Genomic DNA, 12,309 nt, shown 5'->3' with positions numbered 1-12,309 from the left:
AAACTTATCTAATTATCTATCATTTCCCATGTAAGATCTAATAGTAAGCTATGGTACCACCTTCTGACACCCAAAACTAATAACATGCATAGCTAAAAGGATTGCAACCTAATTGAAGCATCAAATCTAGATTATCGATCTTAAGAATCATAATTACATAAATTAAATTAAAACAACCCAAAACTCTCTGATTCTAATAAATGAAAACCTCTCATAGGATATGAATATAATGATGTGTTGTTTTACAGCACATAGAAAGAATATAATAATAAAGATACAAAATATCTCTAGATTCAGTAAATCTTTAAGCTATGAAAACAGATATCTTCATGCGCACCATTTCTTCTGACTACTGAAACCGAAGTGGGAACTAGTGAGCACATCATCCCAAAATGGTGCCCAATGGAAATAAATAACTCTAAAGTAACCACTAATATGCTTCACCATTATAAAGAATAGTAATCAAACATATCATCGTACATAACATGCATGAGAGTAAATTCCCCAAATACCTTGTTAGAGCACAGCTCGGTGGAACCCACCAAGCGTTGGTATGTCAAGTTTTGTTTTCATATTGTAGTATCAAAACTCATCTAGAGTCGCTTGATTAAATAGTAGAGTCAACTTGGTTTAGGTTAGACTAGAAACTCTAGGAATGTTGAGACATACAAGTATTGCTCCGAATACCTGAAGAAAGGGAAGAAGTAACGACTACAACGACGACATCATCCTTCCTCTTGAGGTTAGTAATATTGACTTGATCTTGTTTCTATTCCTAACGTATCTTTCAAGTCGGGTATATTGAAAACATAACATGCGGAGATGTATATAAATAATACTCTAGTGGTTAGACTTAGTCACGACATTATGATCAAAGTATCAAGGAATTTATTGAATTACAAAGTATAACGCTTATATTTTGAACTTTGTAATTACGACATCGACATAATCTATTGTATATATTTGTTTGATTATGTATGTATATGTGTGATTTCACCCTAGGAAATAATGTTTTATAACATTTGTATAAAGAAAGTACATATATGATCTTATTTCATAATCGAAAGGAAATCATGATTGGTCAGGTTCTTTATTTGAATATCTTTTGAATGACCAATATAAGATGAAAAGGTAAACCTATCTTAACTTGTTGAGATTTTTGGTATAACCGGTTATAGCCTATATAATCTAGCTAGTTGTAACCGGTCACGAGGTACATTAGAAATCAAGGTGTAACCGATCACAAGTTATATTGGAATGCAAGTTGTAAGCGGTCACAAGTTACTTTGGGATTCAAGGTATATAGGTAACAAGATGAATTGGGAAGTTAGTTGTAATAGGTTACAAGCTACCTTTGGGAAGCAAGGTGTAACCGATCACAAGCTAATTCGGGAAGCAAGGTGTAACAGGTCACAAGCTACTTTGTGGAGCAAAGTGTAACAGATTACATCCTATTGGATCAAGGTATAACTGGTCACAACATATTTTTGAGTGATGACACAATCGGTTCTATGAGAAAAACCAAGTTTCCATGATTCACATTTTTCTTCATAATGTGTGTGAATTAGGGTTCCGGGTTTGCTGAGATGAGAAGCTTCTAGATGTCAACATTATTTGAATATGTACATAAATCTTATCATTAATTGTTCAAAGATATTCCTTGATACTTAAGGTTATCCTTTGTCAGAAAAAATGAAAAGCATTTAATTATGATTTTCATTATATATGTTTTAATTACCAGCAATTAAAGCATATCCTCTCGAATATATAATTAGTTAATATGCTAGACTAATAATAGAAGTTTTCTATGAGAGTTTTCAGAAATATGGTTTGGCATTTATGTAGAAATAGGAAAACCGAAATTAGGTACTTTAATGTGAATATTTTGAGAATATTTGGAATTTACTTGTTGTCCAAACAACCTTGGTGTATAAATACTTGAGTTTGCATTTATTGCAAATTATCTTAAGAGCCAGGAAAACTTCAATCTTGTTGTTTCTGGTGGAGCCGTCCATCTGGAGAGGAAAGTATCCTAATTAGGTGAAATCTCTTACGACCGCTCGTTTAAAAACTTGTGTGAGATCAAGAAGCTCTACGAGTACCGTTGGTGGCATTGTTATTGTAGTTTTCGATTATTAATTTGATTGACTAACGGTTGTTGAAACTTTGATTGCACCTAGTTTGTTTATTCTTGAGAGTCATCTCTTCTGATATAAGGTTCACTCAAACTAGATCAAAGTATTGATGGGATCTTTAGAACCATCTTCGGATCTAAAGTCATCTTGTGATAATCCATTGTTAACAAACTTTATTCTATGTGTGATTGATCACAAGAGGTTTCAAGTGGTGTTGTGCAGGTTATTATTGAAGACAAACGAAGATTTGAAGACGATGGAGTTTTTCTTATTAGTTTTCGTATCTTGTGAATTGTGTGCACAAACCTTGATCGAATGGGATCAACTAGAATCATGTTTATCTTTGATAGACAATTGACTGATTAGTTGCGTGAGATCAGCATCACCTTATAGTTTCTCTTTGATATATATATATATATATATATATATATATATATATATATATATTAATTGATTGAGAATCTATAGTTTGATTATTTCGACAATTAAAAGATAGATTGATCTAACCAGACAAAGGAGTTTATTAGATTAAACAGAAGAGCCTTTGCCAATGACTCATAATATCATATTACCAAGATTGAATAGAGTGGTTACCAAACAGCTTTATCCTTTACTGATTGGAATACGATCTAAATGATTGGTGATTCACGTGCGTGACTCTAGAAGTCGAAGGAGCAGGATACTGAGGAAATTAAGTATCTAGGAGTAGTCTACTTGGTCTCAACTATACGAAATTAGTATTATATTTTGTATGGTGGCTTAATTCTGAGAGTATTCAAAACTGGACCAGGTCCCGGGGTTTTTCTGCATTACAAAATCTTGTTGTGCCATTTACTTTATTATTCCACATTATAATTGTTTTATTATAATTAAAGTACACTGCTCTTGTACGTTAATCCGTAATAGTTGATATTGATCCTATAGAGTTTCGATTATTACCGAGCCTATTATCAAGTGATCACTTCCTTGTCATATCGTCTCGATATTGAATCTATATCACACAAGTGATCTTGTTGTTGTATTTTCTCGATCTCATATACATAGATGATCACTCGAAATATGTACCGAGTCTGTCCATATCCCTTTACCGAAGTATGTACTTGGTAAAGGGATTATAGGTTGATAAATAAAAGATTGTGGTGTATTCGAGTAACCTCGTATTTTCATACCACGATATATTGTTGCCTCATATGGTCTATTAATGACATAAATTAGGATATGAAAATAAAAAGTAATACTATCGCGCTTTATGCGCTTGATATATATATTGCACTTCCCATGTTATATAATATTTACACTTCCCGTGTTGAATAAGACTTAGCAAGGAGTTGTGGCAGTCACTCCTCGCGGGGAAATCACACAAACACACATCAAATTATTCACCCAGCAATCAGCAAACATCGTAATATAACATTCATGAAAGAATGTTATTCTAGTTCCACCTCCTCATATATTGCGTTGATAGTGACAGTATACATGAACGACCGCCTCCTGATGAATCTAGAAAAGTGAAGTTGTACAGTCAGACATCTGACTCGGTCATCTTCTTCTTCATTTTCTGAAATTTCTCCAAGTCAAGACACTTAAAAACAGCGCAAGGGGTCAACTTCCAATGTCTTTATGTTATTCACGACAACTCTAAAAGGAAAAAGTCTTGGCTCTTTAGAATCTCTGGAACATTGTATACAACATTTGCCTACTGAATATTTCCTGAATCTCTCTTGAAGCTATCTAATATTTCTCAAATTTATGAACACTCATGAATGTTTATTCACAGTTTCAGTTTCGACGGGTCATTTTAAAATATGGATATCTCACTCGTTTTTTAAAGGAACTGGACAAATTTAACATCCACATAATCAACACATAATGAACTACAATTTATGTTTAAAGGGATATGTCTAATTCTTACTGTAAGGTTCCTAACCAAGCCTCTACACATTGGCCAGTGAGCACAATATTTCGCAAAAAATCATAAACATCATAACATGAAAAACATGGTTGTTTCTAATTTTTCTTCTAGATTTACCAATTACCCACTCCATAAATAACATATTAGAACATTTATAAAGATCACATTTATTCAATATAACATGTTTCCATCTTCAACTCATGAATCATGATAATCCATTATTTTTCTAACTTCATCACCATAACCACACCGTGAATTGTCCTTCAAAATTTTCCTTTCTATCTACTGATTCATAAACTATACACATATTGTTTCATCTCATCTTTGAAGTCTAAAGTATTCCTTCTCACCCAATCTATCTCTTTTCCTATTATACATCCTCAAATTTGATTTTCTAATTCATCCCCTTCTTCCCGTTCTCAACATTAAAAATATATGCATCTTAACCCTTATTATAATCTTTTTTATTCTCTCAAATTTAATTTTTGCACTCACAATAAACAAAAATGAGAACCCCTTTTTCATAACAATTTTCCTTCTGAAAATCACCATTTTTTCACTAGATAAACCAAATCATTGTTTTTTTTTCTTTTCTAAAAAGAAGTTTCTTGTAACTCTTCCCTAGCTCTGATACCATGTGGGATTTCCACAATAGCACATAGAGGAGTGAGAAAGAGATTGAAACACTCAAAAATATAAAAACTACATTGATAATCTTTCTGCATATTTTACAATAGAAAACTAACCTTTATATAGGAAGTAACTCAAAACCCAAGAATACTCTCATTATCCCACTACTAACAAAATCCTAATTTGTAGGAATTAAGTCACACATTTAAATGTTTTTAGTATTTTCCTAAAGACTGGGACACTTAACAAACAATTATTCAAATTTCAAAATATTCAAAGATCAAACAGAATTATCCTAAATCTAATATTTGAATTATAGTTCCAACAAATAGTCCCTCCAGTGAATAACACAGAGCAGGTATGTATGGGTTTTGAATAAAAATCAAATCGATTTATATCTGTTTTTTTTCTCTAGATTTTCTTATGATAATCTCAGTTTTGATGCATCTGTTTCAGGGTTTATATGTGGGTTTTGATTTTTTGGGTTTTTTTTTGTTTTGTTTTCATGGGTCTTCTTTGTGTTGGTGTTTCTTTGATAAAGTTTTGATGTATTGTGAAATCTTTTGTGTTGATGGTTTCTCTCAAAAGGTTTTTATGTGGGTTTTGATTTTTTTTTTTTTTGCATGTATATGGGGATTTTTGTTTTCATGGGTCTTCTCTGTGTTGGTCTTCTTTGTGGAGATTTTTGTATCTTTTTGTTGTTTCTCTGTAAGGGTTCTCCATAATAGGTTTGTGTCAATCCCAGATGGTTTCTCTCCCAAGGTTTTTGTATAATATGTTGTAGTGGATCTTGGTGGTACTGGTTTTTGGTAATGTTTTGTTGTTAGGTTTTATATGTGGGTTGTGTTTTTGTTCTTTTTGCGGATTATTATATTAGGATTATTGTGTTGGTGATATATAAGCAAGGCATTCTCCCTACATAACACCGAGGCCTTTTGGATAAAACCCCACACCTAATCAAAAGGTGGTCAAGTGTATAGAGTGTGTGTTTTTTTCGATTAGAATCTTTATACGTGTTGTTTTTTAATTATTCACATATGTTTATTGAACTGCTTAGCTTTCACCCTAACTAGTTATTTATACTAAAATATCTTATAAAAAATAATATCTAAATACTTTGTCCTTTTGGATAAAACCCCATGCTTAACCTCAAGGTGGTCAAGTGTATAAAGTTTATGTTTTTTCTATTATAGTCTTTATATGTGTTGTTTTTTAATTACTCATATGTTTGCTGAAATTCTTAGCTTTCACCCTAACTAGTTATTTACACTAAAATAAATTGTAAAAAATAATATCTAAATATTTTGTCCTGATAAACATGTGTTACTATAAGTATTTTCAAATAAAATGGATAAATTGGGAGAATCCAACTTACAAGATCAGCTAGCACCCATTTGCAGCTGAACTTGTTATAGATAAGTTTCTTCTTAAAATGGTTGTCTAGAAAGGTAGCATTCAGTTTGTAGCTGAATGATCTTAAGGAAGCTTGGATGGAAGCGTTGTCTATTTCAGAAGTCAGAATTTCTGAATTTTATGTCATAATTTTCAGATATTTTTATTTCTTTGAGCTCTTTAGCAGTTGTTGTCTGTAAAACAGGTGTTGATGGTGATTTTTAGCTTAGGGTTAAAATCGTAAAACCGCACATCTGACATGATGTCGCATTTATTGAATCAATCAGCATGCCTACGTAAGAATTACCAGGGTACCTTTTTTTTATATACATGTGTCATGTTCCACAGAAGAACCCTTAGCATTGACCGACATCATCTATGCCAAAACCTAATTCTCATGCCACATGTGCCAATGGCATGCCGTGCCAGCCACATCTCCGCGCTAAGGCATGCCAACCATGCCAGCCGCACCACCGTGCCAATGGCAAACCATGCCAGCCACGTCTCCGCGCCAAGGAAAACCAACCATGCCAGCTGCACCACCGTGCCAATGGAAAACCATGCCAGCCACGTCTCCGCGCCAAGGCATGCCAACCATGCCAGCCGCACCATCGTGCCAATGGAAAACCATGCCATACACGTCTCCGCGCCAAGGCATTCCAACCATGCCAGCCGCACCACCGTGCCAATGGCAAACCATGCCAGCCACACCGCCGTGCCAATGGAAAACCATGCCAGCCACGTCTCCGCGCCTAGGCATGCCAACCATGCCAGCCGCACCATATGTGTCAATAGTATGCCGTGCCAAAAGCATCTCTGTGCCAAGGCATGCCAACCATGCCAGTCGAGCCACCGTGCCAATGGAAAACCATGCCAGCCACGATTCCATGCCGACCCCACTATATGCTGCTGGATGCCAAAACGAAGGGTTGCAACAATCAACGACCACCTTTCCATCTGAGATGCAGATCTTAGCCGTCCAAGGTCACCAGCTAACGCGTGGTAACCTTTGGCCCAACACCAAGCCCTAATTTTGGACGCGCCCAAAACTAATGCCAAACCCTAGTTTTTGGCCGCGCCTAACTATGCCAAAATCCTAACTTGGACACGATTCCATGCCAAAACAATGCCGACCCCGCTACATGCCGCTGGCTGCCAAAACAAAGGGTTGCAACAATCAACGACCACCCTTCCATATGAGACGCAGATCTTAGCTGTCCAAGGTCGCCAGGTAACACGTGGTAACATTTGGCCCAACTTCAAGCCCTAATTTTGTCCTCGCCCAAAACTAATGCCAAGCCCTAATTTTGGCCTCGCCCAAAACTAATGCCAAACCCTAGTTTTTGGCCGTGCCTAACTATGCCAAAATCCTAGCTTGGCCACGTTTCCATGCCAAAGCCATGCCGGCCCCGCTACATGCCGTTGGCTGCCGAAACGAAGGGTTGCAACAATCAACGGTCACCTTTCCATCTGAGATGCAGATCTCAACCGTCCAAGTTCGAAAGGTATGCTAACCATGCCGCACCACATGTGCCAATGGCATGCCGTGAAACCTCTCTGCGCCAAGGCATGCAAACCATGCCACATGTGCCAATGGCATGCCGTGCCAGCCACATCTCCGCGCCAAGGCATGCCAACCATGCCAGCCGCACCACCGTGCCAATAGGAAACCATGCCAGCGATGTCTCCGCGCCAAGGCATGCCAACCATGCCAGTTGCACCACCGTGCCAATGGCAAACCATGCCAGCCACCTCTCCGATCCAAGGAATACCAACCATGCTAGCTGCACCACCGTGCCAATGGAAAACCATGCCAGCTACGTCTCCGCGCCAAGGAATGCCAAACATGCCAGCCGCACCACCGTGCCAATCGCAAACCATGCCAGCCACGTCTCCGCGCCAAGGCATGCCAACATGCCAGCCACACCACCGTGCCAATAGCAAACCATGCCAGCCACGTCTCCGTGCCAAGGCATGCCAACCATGCCAGCCGCACCACCGTGCCAATGTCAAACCATTCCATCCACACCGCCGTGCCAATGGAAAACCATGATAGCCACGTCTCCGCGCCAAGGCATGTCAACCATGCCAGCCGCACCACATGTGCCAATAGCATGCCGTTCCAGCCACATCTCTGCTCCAAGGCATGCTAACCATGCCAGCCGCGATTCAATGTCAAAGCCATGCCGACCCCGCTATATGCCACTGTCTGCCAAAATGAAGGGTTGCAACAATCAACGGCCACCCTTCCATATGAGATGCAGGTCTTAGCCGTCCAAGGTCGTCAGCCAACGCATGGTAACCTTTGGCCCAACTCCAAGCCCTAATTTTGGCCGCGCCCAAAACTAATGCCAAACCCTAGTTTTTGGCCGCGCCTAACCATGCCAAAATCCTAGCTTGACCACGTTTCCATGGAAAAGCCATGCCGGCCCCGCTACATGCTGCTGGCTGCCAAAACGAAGGGTTGAAACGATCAACGACCAACCTTCCATCTGAGACGCAGATCTTAGCTGTCCAAGGTCGCCATCTAACACGTGGTAACCTTTGGCCCAACGCCAAGCCCTAATTTTGGTCGCGCCTAAAACTAATGCCAAACCCTAGTTTTTGGCCGCGCCTAACTATGCCAAAATCCTAGCTTGGCCAGGTTTCCATGCCAAAGCCATGCCGGCCCCGCTACATGCCGCTGGCTGCCAAAACCAAAGGTTGCAACAATCAACGGCCGCCTTTCCATCTGAGATGCAGATCTCAACCGTCCAAGTTCGCCACCCAAGGTATGTTAACCATGCCGCACCACATGTGCCACTGGCATGCCGTGCAACCTCTCTGCGCCAAGGCATGCAAACCATGCCACATGTGCCAATGGCATGCCGTTCCAGCCACATCTTCACGCCAAGGCATTCCAACGATGCCACGTATTCCAATGGAATGCCGTGCCAGCCACATCTCCGCGTCAAGGCATGCCAACCATGCCAACCACACCACTGTGCCGAAACCATGCCAGCCTTTCCTTCACGACCTTGGCTGTCAAAACGAAGGGTTGCAACAATCAACGTCCACCTTTCCATCTAAGATGCAGATCTTAGCCGTCCAAGGTTACCAGCTAACGCATGGACACCTTTAGAACGACGCCAATCCCAAATTTTGGTCGCGCCCAAACAATGCCAAAACCCTAGTTTTGTGGCCGCCCCTAAACTATGCCAAAATCCTAGCTTGGCCATGCCGGCCATGCTTTCATGCTGCTGGCTACCAAACTAAGGGTTGCAATAATCAACGACTACCCTTCCTCTCAAGATGCAAAATCTCGACCGTCGAAGGTCACCACCGAGCCGGCAAGTCTGCCAAATAGCAGCAACATGTTACATGTTTTCCACAAAAACACCCGAGACATCAACACATGTCACAAACTGGGGGATGCTCATTGGGGTATTGGTTTAGCGGTTTACAACATGCGGCGTACACTACGCCCGTTACAAGATAGTGTCATAAGGATGAGGCGGTTAGTAAATACAAGGAGTAATGGTGAAACGCTTTCCTTCATTATGGAACATCAATTCCAGGCGTTACCGGTTACCACCTCCTCCCATTTACTCATTCGTTTCCATTTCTTACGAGACCAGAGTATGTTTCACTTCGACTTGTATAAATAGGTCTTACCTATTTCCACCGAACAACAAGTTCTGGTCAGGAGCATACAACACTCAGAAAAAAGTTGCTAGCTTTCCATCTGTTAGCTTTACACTTTCTGATACAAGTCGTCAAACCAGTACTCTTCCAGAATCAACTATCCTTGTCTCAACACTCTCTTCGCTTCCCTCCCCAAAACCAACCCTTCTCCTCCACTTTAAGAGGCATTGAATTCGGTAAAACACTAATCCACGCGGCCTCTGACTTCAACATTGTTACCTTCAAGACTCTGAAAGTTGCGGGATTTTTGAAACAAGGGGCTACCCATTCCCCGTCCGTGATTAAGAACCCGGAAGGGGAAGCCTTGAACGCGTACGGCTACATTAACCTCGAAATCAAGATGGGAGACACTATAACGCATAACAAGTTACACATTGTCAAAGAACTAAGTTGCGACATGATCTTGGGGAATTTGTGGGTCCTCGACAACAAGGAGAAACTGGGAACATCCCCTCTGCCGATGTCAACACCCGAAAGAATCTCCAACAAGCTGTCCCACCTGCTGCCGTATCAACGATTTACCAACGGAACTCGGTCACCTGGATAAAACCCGTTGGCGCTAACTCATAGATTCCAAACGCAAGTAAGTTTGGCCAAACGAACTTCTCTAAAACCAGTCATTTCTTATCTTATCCCGTCATGGGGACTCAGCGCGATTACCGGCACGGACGCTGTCAAGATATGTGAGTGGGGCGCTGGGCCATTCAAGCGCTTCTCCAAGAATTTGGAAGCTGCCGTCGAAACTGATGAGACCAAGATTCAAGCGGTTACACAACACCCGAACTCGTTTCAAATCGAAGATATGGTGGTCAAAGCGACCTCGTTTCAAGTCGGAAATATGACGGTGAAGATAACTGTTCGGACCGATTTACCCAAAGAAAAAGAAGACGAGCCATATCTGGTGGCAGACGTCCTTCTGGGTGGTTACTGCAAGCTCGTCAACACATAAAAGATGGAGGGTGTGATAGTTCACTCGCGATGGCTCAAGCCTTTCAATCCCTAAAACGATGTACTACTTTCTCTTCCAACACTCTCCCTTTAGTATTTCTTCAGCAATTTCTCTTTCCACTCAATATTTGTATCCCCCCGAGATGAATGCACCACTTGCATTCTTCATTAGGGTTTCATTTTTCATTTAAGGCATACCTTTCCTTCCAAATGAGTCTTCCGAATCTCAAAAAAAAAAAAAAAACATATACCAAATAAACCCCAAATCATTGAGAAACCATTAACCATCAGATCACAACTAGAAATACCTTATTCAATTATTCAAAGCTATGAAGGGAAAAATATATAGACATGGAAAGTCGAACAACCCATTTTAATGAAAGATTTGGGTCTTTCAAATGAGAAGTTTTATTCAAAGATGGAAACCGCAAGCGGGATGCTAATTGGAGAAACCCTAACTTCGCCACGAATACAAAGAAGGTAAAAATGAGTCTGCAAAGCATCAGGACGACTAAGAAACAAATAAAAACAATAAAAAGGAGAAGCTAGTCATCGAAAGCTAATGCGAGAATTGCCAATGCCTTGGTCAGAATCTTTCAAGCACTTTCCCCAACAATCTCTCGGGCAATAAAGATTCCATCCGAAAGCCGCATCAGCAATAGCAACCTCAACATCCCACCCGGAAGCCGTTTCAGCAGCAACAACATCCTTCTCTTTCCCGATATCCGCTTCAACAACCGACCCAGCATATGCCACCATGACTCCCCCAATGTCACCGACAACAGTTTCGTTGTCTACTCGGAAAGCTGTTTCAGTTTCACCAACCGCAACATCATCATCTTTCTCGGAAGTCTTCTCAACGATCTTTCGAGGAGGATTTCCCGATTCATCTACATTAGAATCAAGGATTATGACACCGTACCGGACAGGGAAGCTACGTTGATTTTCCCCTAAAAGTTTCACAAACTCAGTCCTCCACCGTTTCAACTGAGAAGAAAACTTTCCCTCCCTAGCAGTGGGCCGTGAAGAAGTTTTGTTGCACTGAAGCCTCTCAATGCACTGGAATGCTTCGTCACCTTCCCATTCCTCCTCCATGTTCACCAAAGCCAAGAATATTTGAACACGCACCCATACTTCACCTAGATAGGTAGAAGGTATGTCACGAATAATTTCGCCAGCTTCACGGAACAGAGATTCAATTCTATCCAATGCCTCCTCATGAGAAGAAAACTGGTTTTCACCGATTCCAAAGTTTCTCTCCGAAGAGTTAGAGGCACGGCTGTCCCTGGAAGATCCCATTATGCGCTACAAAACTAGAGAGGGGGGCAAGTTTTCACCCTGTCTACACTAGCAACTTACATAAGAAAGAAGACAAAATGGGAAACCAGGAAAAATCACAAGAAGAGAGGATGAGCACGATTTCAGGACGGCCTGTGCGAATGAAAGCTTCAATATCATCTCTTATATCCAACAGAGCGATGAATTCCGGAAAAGGAAATCCTCCTAATAGTCGCGAATTAAGGCGTGACATCATATTTTAATTCAAACCCTATTCTACCAGCGAATATGAGGAAATGACTCATGCCTGGCCATGCGAGATAATTAGGG

This window comes from Papaver somniferum, chromosome 8 (genome assembly GCF_003573695.1).
Source record: "Papaver somniferum cultivar HN1 chromosome 8, ASM357369v1, whole genome shotgun sequence".
Classification (NCBI taxonomy): Eukaryota; Viridiplantae; Streptophyta; class Magnoliopsida; order Ranunculales; family Papaveraceae; genus Papaver; species Papaver somniferum.
The sequence above is the reverse complement of the archived record's forward strand: the minus strand, read 5'-3'. Positions refer to the sequence as shown.